Source organism: Suncus etruscus, chromosome 11 (genome assembly GCF_024139225.1).
Source record: "Suncus etruscus isolate mSunEtr1 chromosome 11, mSunEtr1.pri.cur, whole genome shotgun sequence".
NCBI classification, from domain to species: domain Eukaryota; kingdom Metazoa; phylum Chordata; class Mammalia; order Eulipotyphla; family Soricidae; genus Suncus; species Suncus etruscus.
Genome location: NC_064858.1, coordinates 27,879,070 through 27,898,237, shown reverse-complemented (window position 1 = coordinate 27,898,237; position 19,168 = coordinate 27,879,070). Strand labels below are relative to the sequence as shown.

At 37.8% G+C, this 19,168-nt stretch overlaps 1 non-coding gene across 1 annotated transcript; it reads left to right on the top strand.

Moving 5' to 3' along the window:
* Positions 1-18,643: 18,643 nt before the first annotated feature.
* Positions 18,644-18,801, top strand: LOC126023299 (U1 spliceosomal RNA). The gene has a single exon (XR_007500472.1). It is a non-coding gene; the product is annotated as a U1 spliceosomal RNA (small nuclear RNA).
* The last annotated feature ends 367 nt before the right edge of the window (positions 18,802-19,168 follow it).

Genomic DNA, 19,168 nt, shown 5'->3' with positions numbered 1-19,168 from the left:
ACTGAAAAAAGCATTAAATATGCTTAAATGTGTTTATCTTTTAAAATTCACATGAAGGTGATGATATGTCATATATATACATATACAATTTTAAGGAGAACAATTGAGCAAAAAGATTGAGTAAAATGATATCTCCTATCATCTGTTTCCCAAGGATTTCTTTAGCTCTTTAAAGAGGTTTATTGTTCCATATGAATTTCAGGAGTGGTTGATCTATTTCTTTGAAAAAATGGCATGGGCATCTTTATAGAAACTGTATTGAATTCCTAACGTGATTTGCGGAGTATTGTCATTTTGATTACATTAATATTCCCACACCCATGAACAGTGGTTATATTTCCATTTTCTCATTTACTGTTTTATTTCTGAAAGTAGTGCTTTACAGTTTTATTTGTATAAGTTTTCACTTCTTTATTTACATTGATGTAAGGTACTTGTTTTTTTTTTTCTTTTTTAATATTTTATCTGGCTCTGCACTCAGGAATTACCATTAGTGGTGCTCAGGAACTATAAGGGTTGACAGGGATAAAACCTGGGTAAACCATATGCAAGGTAAAAGCACTACTAACTGTTAGATCACAATAACCCTGATACTTTATTCTGAAGCACACTTGTGAACAGGATTGTTTTATAATGTCTCTTCACTTTTATATTGTTATTATTTTTATTTTTCTTATTAATATTTGGGTTTAAGGACACTACCAGCAGCACTAGTGTTTACTCCTGAGTCTGCACTCAAGAATTACTTCTAGCAGCACTCAATGGACCATATGGAATGCTAGGAATCAAACCTATGTGAGTCAAGTGCCCTATCTGATCTACTATTGTTCTCTCTTCTTTCTCCCTTTTTTTGTTTTGTTTTGTTTTGGGGCAACACTTGGTGACACTCAGGGGTCACTCCTGGCTATGCACTCAGAAATTGCTTTTGGCTTGGGGGACCATATGAGACACTGGGGATCAAACCTCAGTCTGTCCTGGGTCAGCCACATGCAAGGCAAATGCCCTACCACTTCTCCATCACTCTGGCCTTACCTTATTTGTTGCATGGACTTCTGTAGTTCTTGGTTTCATTGTTTTTGTTTGTTTGTTTTTGATATTTTTAGCTCATTAACTCCTACCCTAAATTTTATTATTTTCTTTCTCTACACTGCTTTGAGTTCCGTTTCTGGGGTTGTTTCAATTTCTTTTTCTTTTTTTTTTTTTCCTTTTATTTTTATTTAAACACCTTGATTACATACATGATTGTGTTTGGGTTTCAGTCATAAAAGGAACACCACCCATCACCAGTGCAACATTCCCATCACCCAAGTCCCAAATCTCCCTCCTCCCCACCCAACCCCCCGCCTGTACTCTAAACAGGCTCTACATTTCCCTCATACATTCTCAATATTAGGACAGTTAAAAATGTAGTTATTTCTCTAACTAAACTCATCTCTCTTTGTGGTGAGCTTCCTGAGGTGAGCTGGAACTTCCAGCTCTTTTCTCTTTTGTGTCTGAAATTTATTATTGCAAGAATGTCTTTCATTTTTCTTAAAACCCATAGATGAGTGAGAGCATTCTGCGTTTTTATCTCTCTCTCTGACTTATTTCACTCAGCATAATAGATTCTGTGTACATCCATGTATAGGAAAATTTCATGACTTCATCCCTCCTGACAGCTGCATAATATTCCATTGTGTATATGTACCACAGTTTCTTTAGCCATTCGTCTGTTGAAGGGCATCTTGGTTGTTTCCAGAGTCTTGCTATGGTAAATAGTGCTGCAATGAATATAGGTGTAAGGAAGGGATTTTTGTATTGTATTTTTGTGTTCTTAGGGTATATTCCTAGGAGTGGTATAGCTGGATCGTATGGGAGCTCGATTTCCAGTTTTTGGAGGAATCTCCATATTGCTTTCCATAAAGGTTGAACTAGACGGCATTCCCACCAGCAGTGGATAAGGGTTCCTTTCTCTCCACATCCCCGCCAGCACTGTTTGTTCTCATTCTTTGTGATGTGTGCCATTCTCTGTGGTGTGAGGTGGTATCTCATTGTTGTTTTGATTTGCATCTCTCTGATGATTAGTGATGTGGAGCATTTCTTCATGTGTCTTTTGGCCATTTGTATTTCTTCTTTGTCAAAGTGTCTGTTCATTTCTTCTCCCCATTTTTTGATGGGATTAGATGTTTTTTTCTTGTAAATTTCTGTCAGTGCCTTGTATATTTTGAAGATTAGCCCCTTGTCTGATGGGTATTGGGTGAATAGATTCTCCCACTCAGTGGGTGGCTCTTGTATCCTGGGCACTATTTCCTTTGAGGTGCAGAAGCTTCTCAACTTAATATATTCCCATCTGTTAATCTCTGTTTTCACTTGCTTGGAGAGTGCAGTTTCCTCCTTGAAGATGCCTGAAGTCTCAATGTCCTGGAGAGTTTTGCCTATGTGTTGTTCTATATATCTTATGGTTTGGGGTCGGATATCGAGGTCTTTAATCCATTTGGATTTTATCTTCGTACATGATGTTAGCTGGGGGTCTAAGTTCAATTTTTTGCAAGTGGCTAGCCAGTTGTGCCAATGCCACTTGTTGAAGAGGCTTTCCTTGCTCCATTTAGGATTTCCTGCTCCTTTATCAAAAATTAGGTGATTGTATGTCTGGGGAACATTTTCTGAGTATTCAAGCCTATTCCACTGATCTGAGGGTCTGTCCTTTTTCCAATACCATGCTGTTTTGATAACTATTGCTTTGTAGTAAAGTTTAAAGTTGGGGAAAGTAATTCCTCCCATATTCTTTTTCCCAATGATTGCTTTAGCTATTCTAGGGTGTTTATTGTTCCAAACAAATTTCAAAAGTGCCTGATCTACCTCTTTGAAGAATGTCATAGGTATCTTTAAAGGGATAGCGTTGACTCTGTATAACGCCTTGGGGAGTATTGCCATTTTGATGATGTTAATCCTGCCAATCCATGAGCAGGGTATGTGTTTCCATTTCCGCGTGTCCTCTCTTATTTCTTGGAGCAGACTTTTATAGTTTTCTTTGTATAGGTCTTTCACATTTTTAGTCAAGTTGATTCCAAGATATTTGAGTTTGTGTGGCACTATTGTGAATGGGGTTGTTTTCTTAATGTCCATTTCTTCCTTATTACTATTGGTGTATAGAAAGGCCATTGATTTTTGTGTGTTAATTTTGTAGCCTGCCACCTTGCTATATGAGTCTATTGTTTCTAGAAGCTTTTTGGTAGAGTCTTTAGGGTTTTCTAAGTAGAGCATCATGTCATCTGCAAACAGTGAGAGCTTGACTTCTTCCTTTCCTATCTGGATTCCCTTGATATCTTTTTCTTGCCTAATCGCTATAGCAAGTACTTCCAGTGCTATGTTGAATAGGAGTGGTGAGAGAGGACAGCCTTGTCTTGTGCCAGAATTTAGAGAGAAGGCTTTTAATTTTTCTCCATTGAGGATAATATTTGCCACTGGCTTGTGGTAGATGGCCTTAACTATATTGAGAAAGGTTCCTTCCATTCCCATCTTGCTGAGAGTTTTGATCAAGAATGGGTGTTGGACCTTGCCAAATGCTTTCTCTGCATCTATTGATATAATCATGTGGTTTTTATTTTTCTTGTTGATGTTGTGTATTATGTTGATAGACTTATGGATGTTAAACCATCCTTGCATTCCTGGGATGAAACCTACTTGATCGTAGTGGATGATCTTCTTAATGAGGTATTGAATCCTATTTGCCAGGATTTTGTTGAGGATCTTTGCATCTGCATTCATCAGCGATATTGGTCTGTAATTTTCTTTTTTCGTAGCATCTCTGTCTGGTTTAGGTATCAAGGTGATGTTGGCTTTATAAAAGCTATTTGGGAGTGTTTCCACTTGTTCAATTTTATGAAAGAGTCTTGCCAGGATTGGTAGTAGTTCCTCTTGGAAAGTTTGATAGAATTCATTAGTGAATCCATCTGGGCCTGGGCTTTTGTTTTTGGGCAGACTTTTGATTACCATTTTTATTTTAACAATGGTGATGGGGGTGTTTAGATATGCTACATCCTCTTCTTTCAACCGTGGAAGATTATAAGAGTTCAAGAATTTATCCATTTCTTCCAGGTTCTCATTTTTAGTGGCATAGAGTTTTTCAAAGTAGTTTCTGATTACCCTTTGAATCTCTGTCATATCAGTAGTGATCTCTCCTTTTTCATTCCTAATACGGGTTATCAAGTTTCTCTCTCTCTCTTTCTTTGTTAGGTTTGCCAGTGGTCTATCAATCTTGTTTATTTTTTCGAAGAACCAACTTCTGCTTTCGTTGATCTTTCGGATTGTTTTTTGGGTTTCCACTTCGTTGATTTCTGCTCTCAGCTTTGTTATTTCCTTCTGTCTTCCTAATTTTGGGTCCTTTTGTTGAGTACTTTCTAGTTCTATTAGCTGTGTCATTAAGCTACTCAGGTAAGCTCCTTCTTCCTTCCTGATGTGTGCTTGTAAAGCTATAAATTTTCCTCTCAGTACAGCTTTTGCTGTGTCCCATAAGTTCTGATAGTTTGTGTCTTTATTGTCATTTGTTTCCAGGAACATTTTGATTTCCTTCTTGATTTCATCTCGGACCCACTGGTTATTGAGTATGAGGCTGTTTAACTTCCAGGTGTTAAAGTTTTTTTTCTGAGTCCCTTTGGAATTCACAAATAATTTCAGAGACTTGTGGTCAGCGAAGGTAGTCTGCAAAATTTCTATCCTCTTGATATTATGGAGGTATGTTTTATGTGCCAGCATGTAGTCTATCCTGGAGAATGTCCCATGAACATTGGAGAAGAATGTGTATCCAGGTTTCTGGGGATGGAGTGTCCTATATATATCCACTAGGCCTCTTTCTTCCATTTCTCTCCTCAGGTCTAGTATATTCTTGTTGGGTTTCAGTCTGGTTGACCTATCCAGTGTTGACAAAGCAGTGTTGAGGTCCCCCACAATTATTGTGTTGTTATTGATATTGTTTTTCAGATTTGTCAACAGTTGTTTTAAGTATTTTGCTGCCCCTCATTTGGTGCATATATGTTTAGGAGAGTTATTTCTTCCTGCTCTACATACCCCTTGATTAATATAAAATGTCCATCTTTGTCCCTTACAACCTTCCTGAGTATAAAGTTTGCATTATCTGATATTAGTATGGCCACTCCAGCTTTTTTATGGGTGTTGTTTGCTTGGATAACTTTTCTCCAGCCTTTTATTTTGAGTCTATGTTTGTTCTGACTATTCAGGTGCGTTTCTTGTAGGCAGCAGAAGGTTGGATTGAGTTTTTTGATCCATTTAGCCACTCTGTGTCTCTTAACTGGTGCATTTAGTCCATTGACGTTGAGAGAAAGAACTGTCTTGGGATTTAATGGGGATTTAATGACATCTTTATATCGAAATTTGGTGTGTCTTTTGGTCAGCCTTGTCTTAGATTAGGTCGTTCAGTTTTTCTCTTAAGACTGGTTTTGAGTCTGTAAAGTTTCTGAGCTGTTTTTTGTCTGTGAAACCATGTATTCTTCCGTCAAACCGGAAAGTGAGTTTTGCTGGGTACAGTATTCTAGGTGAAGCATTCATTTCATTCAGTCTTGTCACAATATCCCACCACTGCTTTCTGGCATTTAGTGTTTCTGGTGACAGGTCTGCTGTAAATCTCAAGGATGCTTGCTTGAATGTAATTTCCCCTTTTGATCTTGCTGTTTTCAGAATTCTGTCTCTATCTGTGGGATTTGTCATTGTGACTAGGATGTGTCTTGGGGTGGTTTTTCTTGGGTCTCTTTTGGTTGGTACTCTTCGAGCATGCAGGATTTGATCACATATATTCTTTAGCTCTGGGAGTTTCTCTTTAATGATGTTCTTGACCGTTGATTCTTCCTGGAAATTTTCTTCCTGGGTCTCTGGGACTCCAATGATTCTTAAGTTGTTTCTGTTGATCTTATCATAGACCTCTATTTTCATCTGTTCCCATTCTTTGACTAATTTTTCCATTGTCAGTTCATTTGTTTTAAGTTTTTTTTCCAATCTCTCCTGTTGTATGGAATTGTTATGTATCTCATCTTCCACAGCACCAAGTCTATTCTCAGCTTCTGATACCCTGTCCCAGAACTCATCCATTTTGTCATTCACTTCATTTACTGATTTTTTCAGGCCTGTTATTTGACATGTTATTTCAGTTTGGAGTTTTGTGATTTCTGTCTTCATATTTTCTTGATTCTTATTAGTGTTCTGTTCTATTCTATTCATGGTTTCTTTGAGTTCTTTGAGTATATTCCATATTGCTACTCTAAAGTCCTTATCTGAGAGATTGATTAGTTGGTTGGTCGTTAACTGGTCATCAGAATTGTCATCTTCATTCTCTATGTCTGATGCTGGCCTGCGTTGTTTCCCCATTGTCACACTTTTATTGTGGGTTTTTCTACGTGTTGTGGTGGTATTCATTGGTTATATGATGCAGGCAACACACTTCTCTGGCTCCGCCCTTTCTGGATGGGCCGACTTGCCTCCAAGGTAGGGGAGTCCTCCGTGGATGAAGCCTCACACAGGATCAAATCTTAGGCCCAAGCACGCAGCAGAGAAGACAGTCTGGAGAGAAATTCTTGCTTCTGTGATCCAGCACAGTTCTTAGTGTGGTTTTTTTCTTCTTGTGATGGTGTTCTTTTTTTAGAAAGAGCGCACGGCTGCGTAGCGAAGTGGAGCTAAGTGCCTTCTGGAGCCTCTTTTCAGCCCACTCTCAGGAGGTTCATGCAACAGGATAGCAAAGAGACACACACAGGCAGCACTCACAGTTTTTCACAGTCGGGCCCCACTGGTCAGGCGTAGTTTTCACTCGCTCGCTGGGTAGCTTCAGAATGCTGTATTTTTGGGGTTCACTTCCCAGGACTCTGAGGAGTCACTGGCTCGCTGTGTAGCTTCCGAACGTAGTTTCTTTGGGGTTCGCTTCCCAGGGCTCTGAGGAGAGCTTCCAGAGTTCAGGAAAGACAGAGAAGGGTAGGACAGGGCTTCCTTCCGATGCTCAGTTTCCTCAGAAGAAACACAGCCTGGTGGAGACTCTGCAGGTAGAGCAATCAGCACTCTGCCTGGAAACCCCCACATCCAGCCATTTCTTACTCACTCACTGGCTCGCTGGGTAGCTCCCGAATGTAGTTTCTTTGGGGTTCGCTTCCCAGGTCTCTGAGGAGAGCTTCCAGAGTTCAGGAAAGACAGAGAAGAGTAGGACAGGGCTCCCTTCCGGTGCTCAGTTTCCTCAGAAGAAGCACAGCCGGGTGGAGACTCTGCAGGTAGAGCAGTCAGCACTCTGCCTGGAAACCCCCACATCCAGCCATTTCTTACTCACTGGCTCACTGGGTAGCTCCCAAATGTAGTTTCTTTGGGGTTCGCTTCCCAGGGCTCTGAGGAGAGCTTCCAGAGTTCAGGAAAGACAGAGAAGAGTAGGACAGGGCTCCCTTCCGGTGCTCAGTTTCCTCAGAAGAAGCACAGCCGGGTGGAGACTCTGCAGGTAGAGCAATCAGCACTCTGCCTGGAAACCCCCACATGCATCCATTTCTCACTCACTCACTGGCTCGCTGGGTAGCTTCCGAATGTAATTTCTTTGGGGTTCGCTTCCCAGGGCTCTGAGGAGAGCTTCCAGAGTTCAGGAAAGACAGAGAAGAGTAGGACAGGGCTCCCTTCCGGTGCTCAGTTCCTCAGAAGAAGCACAGCCCAGTGGAGACTCTGCAGGTAGAGCAATCAGCACTCTGCCTGGAAACCCCCACATGCATCCATTTCTCACTCACTCCTGTTTCAATTTCTTAAGTTGTGCATTCAGGTTACGTATGTGGGCCCTTAATTCATTCCTGATGTATGCTTACATAGCTATGAATTTTCCTTTCATCACTGTTTTTGCTGTGTCCAGAAGCTCTGGTAAGTAGAGTCCTCATTGTCATTTGTTTCCAGAAATCTTCTAATTTTATCATCTGATCCACTGGTTGTTCAGTAATAAGATATTTAATTTACAAATATTTGAGTTCTTATCCATTTGTGCTTGTGATTAACTTCAAATTTCAGAGCAGTGTGGCCTAATAACATGATATAATTTCTATGTTTTGACTTTGTGGAGGTATGGTTTGTGTACCAGCATGTGGCTTATCTTGAAGAGTATCCTATTTCATGTTCATTGGAAAAGTATTTATATATTTTTTTGAGGATGAAAAGCCTTATATACCTGCTAAACTCTTCTCTTACATTTCTTATTCAAAGTATTTCCTTCCATTGATATTGAGATAAATTATTGTTATGGAGTTCTGTGCCATATTTCTGCAAGAGTTTGGCATACTTGTGGCATTTTTTTTGTCTTCTCTCTCTCTTTATACACACACACACACACAAACACACACACACACACACATATATATATATATATATATATATTACCTATTGCTTTGTAGAAATTATTCTATAGTTGGTATATAGTTGGTTTTTTTCATCAAGAACTTTAAAAAATAGGGCTGGAGCAATAATGCAGCAGTAGAACATTTCTGCTATTCCAGGACAGACCTCGGTTCAATCAACGAAGTCCCATATTGTCCCCCCCCCCAAAAAAAAAAAAGAACTTTGAACATAGTTTGACCAATTTTGTTTGACTTTTCATGTTAATGTATTCATTTTAACATATATAACTGTAAAAATCCTCTCCTTTATAAGAAACACTTCCCCACTTTATCTTGTCCTATACTTTCATTTAGGCTTTATCTTGGAGGGGGGCTATATCCAGCAGTGCTCCTGGCGTGGTTATCCTGACAGTACTTTGTAATCATATGAGGTACTAAGGATTGAACCCAGGTCTGACATATGTAAGGCAATTGCTTTGACCCAAGACTTCTTTAAAAAAGTCTGTTTTTCACAAGTTAGCCTCTATAGAAACTATATTTCTTTGTATGTTAGAGAAGTTTGCTGTTGTTGGATATAGTTGTCAAACTTTTGTATAAACTAGACATGCATTAACTTGATTGATGGTGTCATTAAGTTGAATTATGTCATTACTTCGATTCTGCTTATTCACTTCTGAGTGTCTGAAGTTACAAAAGGTGTTGACTGATCTGTTTCTCTTGATATTCTAATTATTTTGCCTGATAAAGTTAGAAGCTACGTTGTTAGGCATATTCATGGTGATGATAGGAATACAATTACAAATAGTTGACACTAAGTGATTTTCATTTTTTCACTCACAAGTTATAAAGTACATTTAAATTTTTTATCTGAATAATTTTAGAAATTATATTTTTATTGGGACTGGAAATGTTCTCAACTGGGTAAAGTACACGTTCTTTGGCTTGTTCCTGCACTGTATGTCCCCCACAATACACTAACTCAGTCTATGAGTGCTGCCACAGGTGGTCCCCACAGTTAAAGAGAAATGAATTAATTTTGATATAAAGTAAATTTTTGAAACATGTACTGTAAAATTTAATGTCATAAAATGTTTTGATGCTAACTTTATCACTGGGTTAGTTTCTGCAAAAGTTTTATGTGTACTTGAAAGAACACATATTTTTCAGTTTGAATATATATAATTATTTACATATTCTGATTGAGAAAAATAATTTTATATATCAATATTTATTAATAAATTTTATGATTAAATTTAAGCTATTTAGATCATTATATTAATTTTATTACATAATGGTATTCATCTGTTCTTCTTTTGGATATTATGAAAATGTTACAAGTAATCCAATTTAGACTAAATTTCACTGAGATATTCAATCTTTTATCAGTATAAAATGACTTAAGAATAATAAAAATGTATAAAGTATCTTAGATGCATGTGAAAGAAGTATGTCACAACAAGAAATACAACTGAAGGTAGAAATATATACCTCAGAATAAATAGAAATACTTCAATTCAAAGACATTGGCTGGTGTGACTAATTCATGACTGACAAAGAACTTTCATTGCACAGGTTTAGCATTAAAACAGTATGAGTTTTAATAGCTAGTATTTTATATTTATTTCTTAGAGCAGCTATAAGCAGCATGTATAAGCATCATTTGTTTAATGGTATCTTAGATTAAGTGAAATAGCTGAATATCTCAAGTGACTCTTCTCATCTTTACCTTTAGCTGAAAATGTTAGCCTTTTTTCTATTTGTTCCAGATAGATTAATTTCTAGCTGTTAATTAACTCATTTGCCCCTATATTTTTTATCTTTTCTACAATTTCACATACATTAGTATAACACTCAAATCACTCCTCTTCCCCTCGTTTTTGAACTACATCCAATGGTGTTCAGGACTTAATCCTGATTCAGTGCTCAGAAATTACTCTTGGAAATGCTTAGGGGACCATATTTGGTAGAGGGAATCAAACTTCTGTTGGCCATGCACAAAGTAAGTGCCTTACCCACTAAACCTTCTCCCTGGCACCTATAATTCTTCTTATTGCTGCTCCCTCTACTCATTGCTTGATCAAGTTCTCTCCTGTTTTAACTTCTTTACTTATGAATCCAGGCATTTCAGATAACTATTCTTTAGTTGCCCCATAATTTTAATGCGTGCTCTTTATTTATTTGAGGGTGAGGGAAGTTCATATCTGGTAGTACCTGGGAGCTAGCTAATCAGCGTAGAACTAGGAACTCATAACAGTGTTTACAGTTATATGATTTGACAGGGGTAAAGTCCGGGACTCTCTTATGCTAAGCATGCCCTCCTTCCTTTTTAAGTCTCCATACCAATAATGTATACATTTTAAAACATTTTTTGATAACATATACAGTTGTTTTGGATGCCATAAAATTATATTTCTATTTCAAACTTAGATAAATGTTTTATTGAAACTTTCTGGGAAGACAGTGACTTTCTTAACTACTAATCTTCTGCCCAATATTTTGCTGTGTAGAAGTTAGTGGCTAATTATATCTTAGTATTTTGATCTCCATGATCCATAATTCTATTCCTGGTGCTTTTGATGCTTTTTTTTTCTCTTGATATTCTGCAAAACTGAAAATTATGTTATCAGAGGCCAGAGAAATAGCACAGTGGGTACGGTTTTTGGCCTGCACACTGCAGATCTGAATTTAATCCCAGACATCTCACATAGTTGCCCAAGCACAGCCAAGAGTGGTTCCTAAATACAGAGCTAAGAAGAACACCTGAGAATTCTGGGTATGCCTCACCCTGAAAAAAAGAAAAAGAAAATTATGTTATCAGGGTAGAGAGATAGTTCAGTAGGTAGGACACTTGCCATTTATGCAGCTGAGCTGGGTTCAATCCCAGCACCCCTTATGTATCATCACCCAGTTTTGGCAGTAGTAATCCCTGATTGCCACCTCGTGTGTTCCCTCCTAAAGAAAAACATAGGGAAAATGTGTTATCATCTTTAGGGTTCATGGAATTTTCTGATACTGAGTTCTGTTGTTCTCTGTCAATGTTAGATTCTCTCAGACTTAGGTCTTTTCTCTCCCTTTCAGTCTCTCACCTCACATTTCTATGAGGTATAAACCACACTAATATACTTACCTATCTGAAAGTTACCCTCACTTTCATCTTTTTTCATCTTTGCATCTCAGTAAATCTTCCTCCTAATTGCAGTTTTGGGTTATCAAGCATTTTTTGACTTGTGTTGAATGTGCTATTTAATTTATTTTTTTTTAATTTTAAACAAATTTTAGTTGAACATTTCCAAAGTCCTAATATATAGAAAAGTTCATATATCTGGAAATATTCTGAAATTTAATATGCTTTTTATTTTTATAGATTTTTGGTCGTTTTTCAGTTTTAGATGCTTTTTGAAGGGAGTGGGGGAAGCAACTACTGACAGTGTCCCAGACTTTACCTGGCTTTGTGCTCCAAGATAACTCCTAGAGGTGATCAGAGGACTATTTGTGGTTCCAGAAACCCAACTGGAGCCCTCTGCATGCAATCCAGGTGTGTTAATTAATCCCTATACTGTTAATATTATTTTAAACACATTAAATATTGTTATATTCCTATATGGGAATTAAGAAGTCTTTTGATTCTGAAATTATTTATTTCAACTGAATTTCTCCAGTTAGTTTAGTTACTTGGTTATTTCATAATTTGTTGTTATTATTAACGCTGATGTTTCTAGGATGTTTATTTCAGAATGTTTTGAAGTCTGAGCTTATGGTTAGTCAGTGCACTTTTTCTAAGGCAGTTGGTGGCACTAACAAGATAGCTTTAAAAATTCAGCATAATTCTATGAAAGCCTCCAGTTATTCTTTCTAAAACCTAAGTTCTGACTGTATGATTAAGTATCTCCTCCACTCTTCCCAGCTCAGTCAACATCATCCAAGGGTAAGGCTGAGGCAGAAACAACTTTTATTTTTCCATCAAGAATGTTTTGATTTAACTTGTTGAAGGGATTTCTATGCTTTGAGAACCCTAGCTTACACAATAGGGTCTCTGTTCTGCCTTCAGAGGTGCCCTGGTTTTGTCTCTCGCTTGCCACACGGGACATTAAAATTCAAACTCAACCCCATCAACAATTTTCAGACACCCCAAAGGCAAACACCTGTGTGCATCTAAAATTCACCATAATTTTCAACTGCCTTATGCATGCCTATAGAAGACTGATTGTGTGTGTGAATTTAATCCAGACTCTTCTGCAATTCTTAACCAGAAGTAGAAGTGCTTTGTCAAGCATCTAAATCACTATAGTGTCAAAACCAGAAGATAGACTTCTAGAAGCTTCTCTAGCTTAATGAAAGATTATTAACCTATGATACTAAAAGCTAAATAAGCAACAGTAAGAAGACAAAACCAAAAAAAAAAAAAAGCTTAAAATAAGGAACCAGATTTACTTTGAGAGATTGCTTATGAAACACAATTAATTCAGAAGAAACAAGACATTGAGAAATGAGCATGTAAAAGCCAAACTACAGAGGAAATTGAGAATTTCATTTCCTTCTTGGTCCTTCCATATATATTAAGAACACTTACTCTTTTTCTTTATTTGTTGTTTGTCCTTTTTCTAAGTTTTCATTTATTTTTTAACATCATGCTGTTAGGGTCCAGAGTTGAAGGACAAGACTACCCAACTGAAATAAAGCAAAGCAAAGTCAGAGGGAGAGACAGACACACAAAATAGTCTCACTCATATATGGGTTTTAAGAAAAATTAAAGACATTGAAATAATTCCTAGAGTTGAGGACCAGCTCAATATATGAAGCTCACCACAAAAGTGGTGAGTTCAGTTAGAGAAATAACTAGGCTGAGAGCTATCATAACAATGTCAGTGAGTGAGGGATGTAAAAAGCCTCTCTCGAATACAGGCAGGGGGTGGGGGAGGGAAGAGATGGGAGCATTGGTGATGGGAAGGTTGCACAGGTGAAGGGGGGTGTTCTTGTTATGATTGAAACCCAACTACAATTATGTTTGTAATCATGGTGTTTAAATAAAGAATTCAGTTAAAAAAAAAAAGCTACAAGCTGATGAGGGCCAACTCCTGGAGGAGGCAACCCCACTCAGGGGTCACAAGCCAGGTAATAAGGCTAAAAGCAGAAAGTCTTGACCTTTCAGTTGATTGGCTGTTGTCTAGGGTCCTGATAGGGCATTTCATCATGTGACTAGATATCTAGGTGGTATACTGTGGTCTAATAGACCCTTGGGGTTTGCATCATTATTTTTGAGATAGAAACTTAGCTCTTACATGGAACTTAGTCTTGTTAGCCTTACGTGGAAACTTAACTTTAGGTTAATAAAATGGAGGAGTCCCTTCTGTTCCAAGCTTCACAATGATAGCTCTCTATTACCTTCCCTGATGAACTAGTTCCCTGCCCAAATTTCATACATTTATTATATCCCTTTGCCTTTGGGATAGCATCAAAATCTGCACCCCAGAGGAAAATGTCTACATTGGAGAATTGCAAGTGGGGTTGCTGCCTTATAGAAGCTGTCTTAGTGATGTTATGAAAATGAATATGTTTTGCCTCTGAGATAACCCTGACTAAGCATAATATACCAGTTTAACTTTGCTAGTAAAGATGCACTAATTAGAAACCCAGATTTCAATAGTAGGATGAGTGAACTAACACAAATTCTCTTTAATAAAAACTGGCTAAAAGATATTTAATAAATAAATTTTTCAAAATAAGATGAGATGGTAAAGTAACAGCAAAATATAGAGCTAAAATACTACTGTGAAAGATATGTAAGCCAATATGGTCAAAGTAAAAATTATATATAATAAAAAAATGAAAAGAAAGCAACTGGGGGGCAGGAGACAGGACAGTGGTGAAGGTGCCAGCTAACAATTCAGGTTTATTTCCCACCACCTCATGGTCCCCCCAGCATCTCCTGGTGTAGTTCAGAAGGACCCCAAGTAATCACAGATATGTTTCAGGTCCCCCAGCATTATAGCACTAAGCAGCATTGATATCTGGAAACTTTGTATAGAATATACAGCCTGGTCGATAGAGAATTTCTGGTAGAGTGCTGAGCAGCACATGGGAATTTAATAAGTAAATAACTTGAAAAGGCAAAGAAAACAATCATTAGAATGGATCATGAAAAGTCCTTCAATGTACTGATGATGAGAGATACACCTAAATACAAGACATAGGAAATCTGCAAAAAGCAAGCTATCTAGAGCACCCTTGAGAGTCTGGAGGCAGCTTCTGGAGTATTTCTATCCTATTTTGGCATACAGGGTGGTTTGGAAAGCTGCCATTTTTTGGAGATATTCCTAGGACTCTACCCTGGTCAACCTGCAGTACAGTGTCTCACAACTTGGTCCTTTATCCCAGTAAGTATAATGCTATGCAGACTTTGCATATCAGTATGTTCACTAGTCCCAGTAGAAAATGAATATCCCTTTTGCTACTCAAGAAAACCAATCCATTCATGGTAAATAATTGGGTTTCATGTAGGAGAGTTTCTGGCTTGCTGTTGGGTTCAGGTGTTTTGCGATGAATGGACACAGTAAGCACGGAAATCATAAGACGTTTACTTAGACCATTATGAATAAGCTACTTCTCAGTCTCTAACTCAGAGGTGTTCAAAGTCCTTTCATCATGAAGGAAAGTGACTATTTAAATGGGGTGTATTTAAAGGTGGTACATTTAAAACATCTAGACTGCTTGAAGGATATTTGAGCAGGGCCAAGGCAAGTGGCTCATTACTCTGGATAGCCTCTAGAAAGAGGGCATTTTGCTAATTGAAGATTTAAGAAATTTTTATGCCTCAGTTTCTCTCTACTTTTCTTTGCCTGTTCTCATATTATTTATGGCAGCTATGAGGTGCCTTAAGAGTTTGATTATGGGGTAAAAAAGATAGTACAGTGGGGAGTACACTTAACCTTGCACACGGCTGACCCAGATTTGTTTCGTGGCATCATATAGTCCCTTCTGAGCACTACTCCAGGTGTAGCTCAAAAGTCCCCCCACCCCAATGAAAAAACTTGCTTTGCATATGACTGCCCCTAATTCAAAACCTGCTTATGGTCCTCTAGGCACCACCAGAAGTTATTGACAAGCACAAATCCAGGAGTAAGGTTTGAGTACCACTGAGGATGGCTCTAACACAAATGCACACTGAAATAATTTGAGTGCCTATTGTGTACTATACACAAGTTCCCCTAGAAGAATGAATAGGACAGCTATGGTTCTGATTTCATGGAGTTTTAAGTGTCTACCAAGGGAAACTCTTCAAGCCCATGTTCTCCCTACAATACCTTATCTTGTTTGCTTGTATCTGTGTCTCTTCTTTCTTTCTTTCTTTCTTTCTTTCTTTCTTTCTTTCTTTCTTTCTTTCTTTCTTTCTTTCTTTCTTTCTTTCTTTCTTTCTTTCTTTCTTTCTTTCTTTCTTTCTTTCTTTCTTTCTTTCTTCTTTCTTTCTTTCTTTCTTTCTTTCTTTCTTTCTTTCTTTCTTTCTTTCTTTCTTTCTCTTTCTTTCTTTCTTTCTTTCTTTCTTTCTTTCTTTCTTTCTTTCTTTCTTCTTTCTTTCTTCTTCTTTCTTTCTTTCTTTCTTTCTTTCTTTCTTTTTTTTCTTCTTTCTTTCTTTCTTTCTTTCTTTCTTTCTTTCTTTCTTTCTTTCTTTCTTTCTTCTTTCTTCTTTCTTTCTTTCTTTCTTTCTTCTTTCTTTCTTCTTCTTTCTTTCTTTCTTTCTTTCTTTCTTTCTTTCTTTCTTTCTTTCTTTCTTTCTTTCTTTCTTTCTTTCTTTCTTTCTTTCTTTCTTTCTTTCTTTCTCTCTCTCTCTCTCTCTCTCTCTTTCTTTTTCTTTCTTTCTTTCTTTCTTTCTTTCTTTCTTTCTTTTCTTTCTTTCTTTCTTTCTTTCTTTCTTTCTTTCTTTCTTTCTTTCTTTCTTTCTTTCTTTCTTTCTTTCTTTCTTTCTTTCTTTCTTTCTTTCTTTTTGGGCACACCCAGGAACACTCAGGGGTTACTCCTGGCTATGCACTCAGAAATTGCTCCTGGCTTGGGGGACTCAGGGGGGGGATTGAACTGCAATTCATCCTTGGTCAGCTGCATGCAAGGCAAACAGCCTACTGCTGTGCCATCACTCTGGCCCCTGTTCTCTTTTTCAACTCCAGAAAAGCCTGTGATTTTTCTTGAAACCACACTTTCTATTTTTTCACCCCTCACATCTTATTAAGTTTCAATAAAAACTATCTTGAAAATAAAATAGTGGGACCAGATTGATAGTATAGCTGGGAGGACACTTGCTTTGCAAGTGGATTTAACCCCCAGCATTCCATAGGGTTTCTGAGCCAGTAGTGATCTCTGAGTGCAGAGCCAGGAGCACTGTTGGATATGACCAGCAAAAAACAGACAAACAGACAAAAACATTTGTGATACAAAATATGTTATGTAAATCAATTCATTATAACACCATACCAAGAAGATAAAAACAAAGGATAAAATGATTTTTCTAATGGCCTCCATAGGACTTTAAGTTGTGGGCACTGTTTTTGTTCTCTAGAAGTGATGCTATCCTCAGTTACATCTCAATAAAGGGAAATAGTCTAACCTGTACTTTTGGGGGGGTCACACTTAGTGATACTCAGGGGATACTCCTATCTATGCACTCAGAAATTGCTCCTGTCTTGGGGGACCATATGGGACCATCCTATGTTAGTGCATGCAAAGCAAATGCCCTACTACTTGTGCCACTGCTCTGGCCCCTCATCCATACTCTCTTGACATCACTTTACTCAATTAATTTGAATTTATACTATTGGAAAAAAGCCATCTGATTAGCCATAAAATATGGAGCATTGAAATTCTATCAACTTACCCCCACTACTCCCAAGTATGTAAATACAAAAGCAGCTTCAGGATTCTTCACTTTTCATGTATAAATCTCCAAACGGCAGAAAATTGATTTACTAACTGATTTCGTTGGCTGCAGCCTCATTAAAAATAGTTGCAGAGACATCACATTCCTTTTTTTTTTTTTTTTTTTTGTGGTTTTTGGGTCACACCCGGCAGTGCTCAGGGGTTATTTCTGGCTCCAGGCTCAGAAATTGCTCCTGGCAGGCACAGGGGACCATATGGGGCGCCGGGATTCGAACTGATGACCTCCTGCATGAAAGGCAAAAGCCTTACCTCCATGCTATCTCTCCGGCCTTTTGTTTTTGTTTTTGTTTTTTTGTTTTGTTTTGTTTTGTTTTGGGCCACACCCGGCGGTGCTCAGGGGTTACTCCTGGATATCTGCTCAGAAATAGCTCCTGGCAGACACGGGAGACTATATGGAACACCGGGATTCGAACCAACCACCTTTGGTCCTGGATAGGCTGCTTGCAAGGCAAACGCCGTTGTGCTATCTCTCCGGGCCCAACATCACCTTCCTTTTAAGGAGGCATCACCTGCACATAAATGCCTTGGTTGTCGGACCAAATCTTTGTTGTCATGGTTTCATGGATTGCAATCGTGACTTTAATTTGCATGTGAAAATACTGTCAATTGCTAATTTCTTGAGAGAGTGATTAGAATATGGTAAAAAGAATAAAATCTAGTGTTATCCTGTCCCTGTTCATTTACTGGTTTTGGAATCTAGAAAACATCATTTAATATTGTTACAGCCTCTTCACGTATTCAGTGAACTTAAACTAATATCTTAGGCTTGTTGTAGCAATTAAATACATACAGTGCAGTTTAGCATAAGTGCCTGATAGATAGAAATGGTTTACTAACTGCTAAGAAAATAAGTTTGTAGCCTCATTTAAATTGCAAGGTAAAAATAAAGTCATTTGCCTTATACATTGAGCAGAAGTGACAGAGTAATAAATTTGATATTCATATCCCAAGATGAATTCTAACACAGCATGTTAGAAAGAAAAAGTCTCTCGCTTCTACCACAGATGTCCAGTACCTACTTCCTGGAACTATGAATATATTTTACCTCAGATACAAAAGAATCTATGCTCATGTGATTAAGTTAAAATATTGAAAGATGAATATTAGGCTTGGAGATATTACTAGGATATATTATATTAGTTAGTAATGAATACAAGAAAGATTCTAAGAGAAAAGTAGAAGGATCAGATATAGAGAGGAGGATGCTATAGGAAGTCAATACTGGGGAATGGGATTTCTAGAAATGGGCTATGAACTAAGGCAAGCAAAAAGTCTCAAGTAGTTAAAGAATGCAAGGGAAGAGATTCTCACTGAGACTTCAGAACTATCATCCCTGCTGGTGCCTTGCCACCTTTACCTTTATGTTTGCTCAATTAAAATAAACTTTGATACTTACCTGGCAGGGGAAATACCATGATCATGAAGGTGGTTTTACCAGGGTGAGAGTTCTTGCACACTGGATGTGCTGACTTCTGCGTTTTCCCCAAATGCGGGAAATTCGACTGCATAATTTGTGGTAGTGGGCCACAGCATTTGCACTCTCCACTGTGGAGGGAAAATTATTATTATTTTATTATTGTTGTTATCATCATTATTATGGGGGTTGGGCCACTCCTGATTCTGCACTCAGAAACCACTCCTGGCAGGCACAGGGGACAGTATGGGATGCCAAGGATTGAACTCGGGTTGGTTGAGGGTCAGTCAAGTGCAATGAAAACACCCTACTGTTGTGCTATCAATCCAGCACCAGAAAAAATTTAATTTTGACTTATGGCCTTTTCTGTTTTGTTTAGAGTGGGGATATCACATCCGACTGTTCTTAAAGGATCACAATTCCAGGGTTTAAGTCCAGTACTCTCATGTACACACATGTGTACGCCATGTAAAATAAGAGGTTTGTTTTTAATTATGCC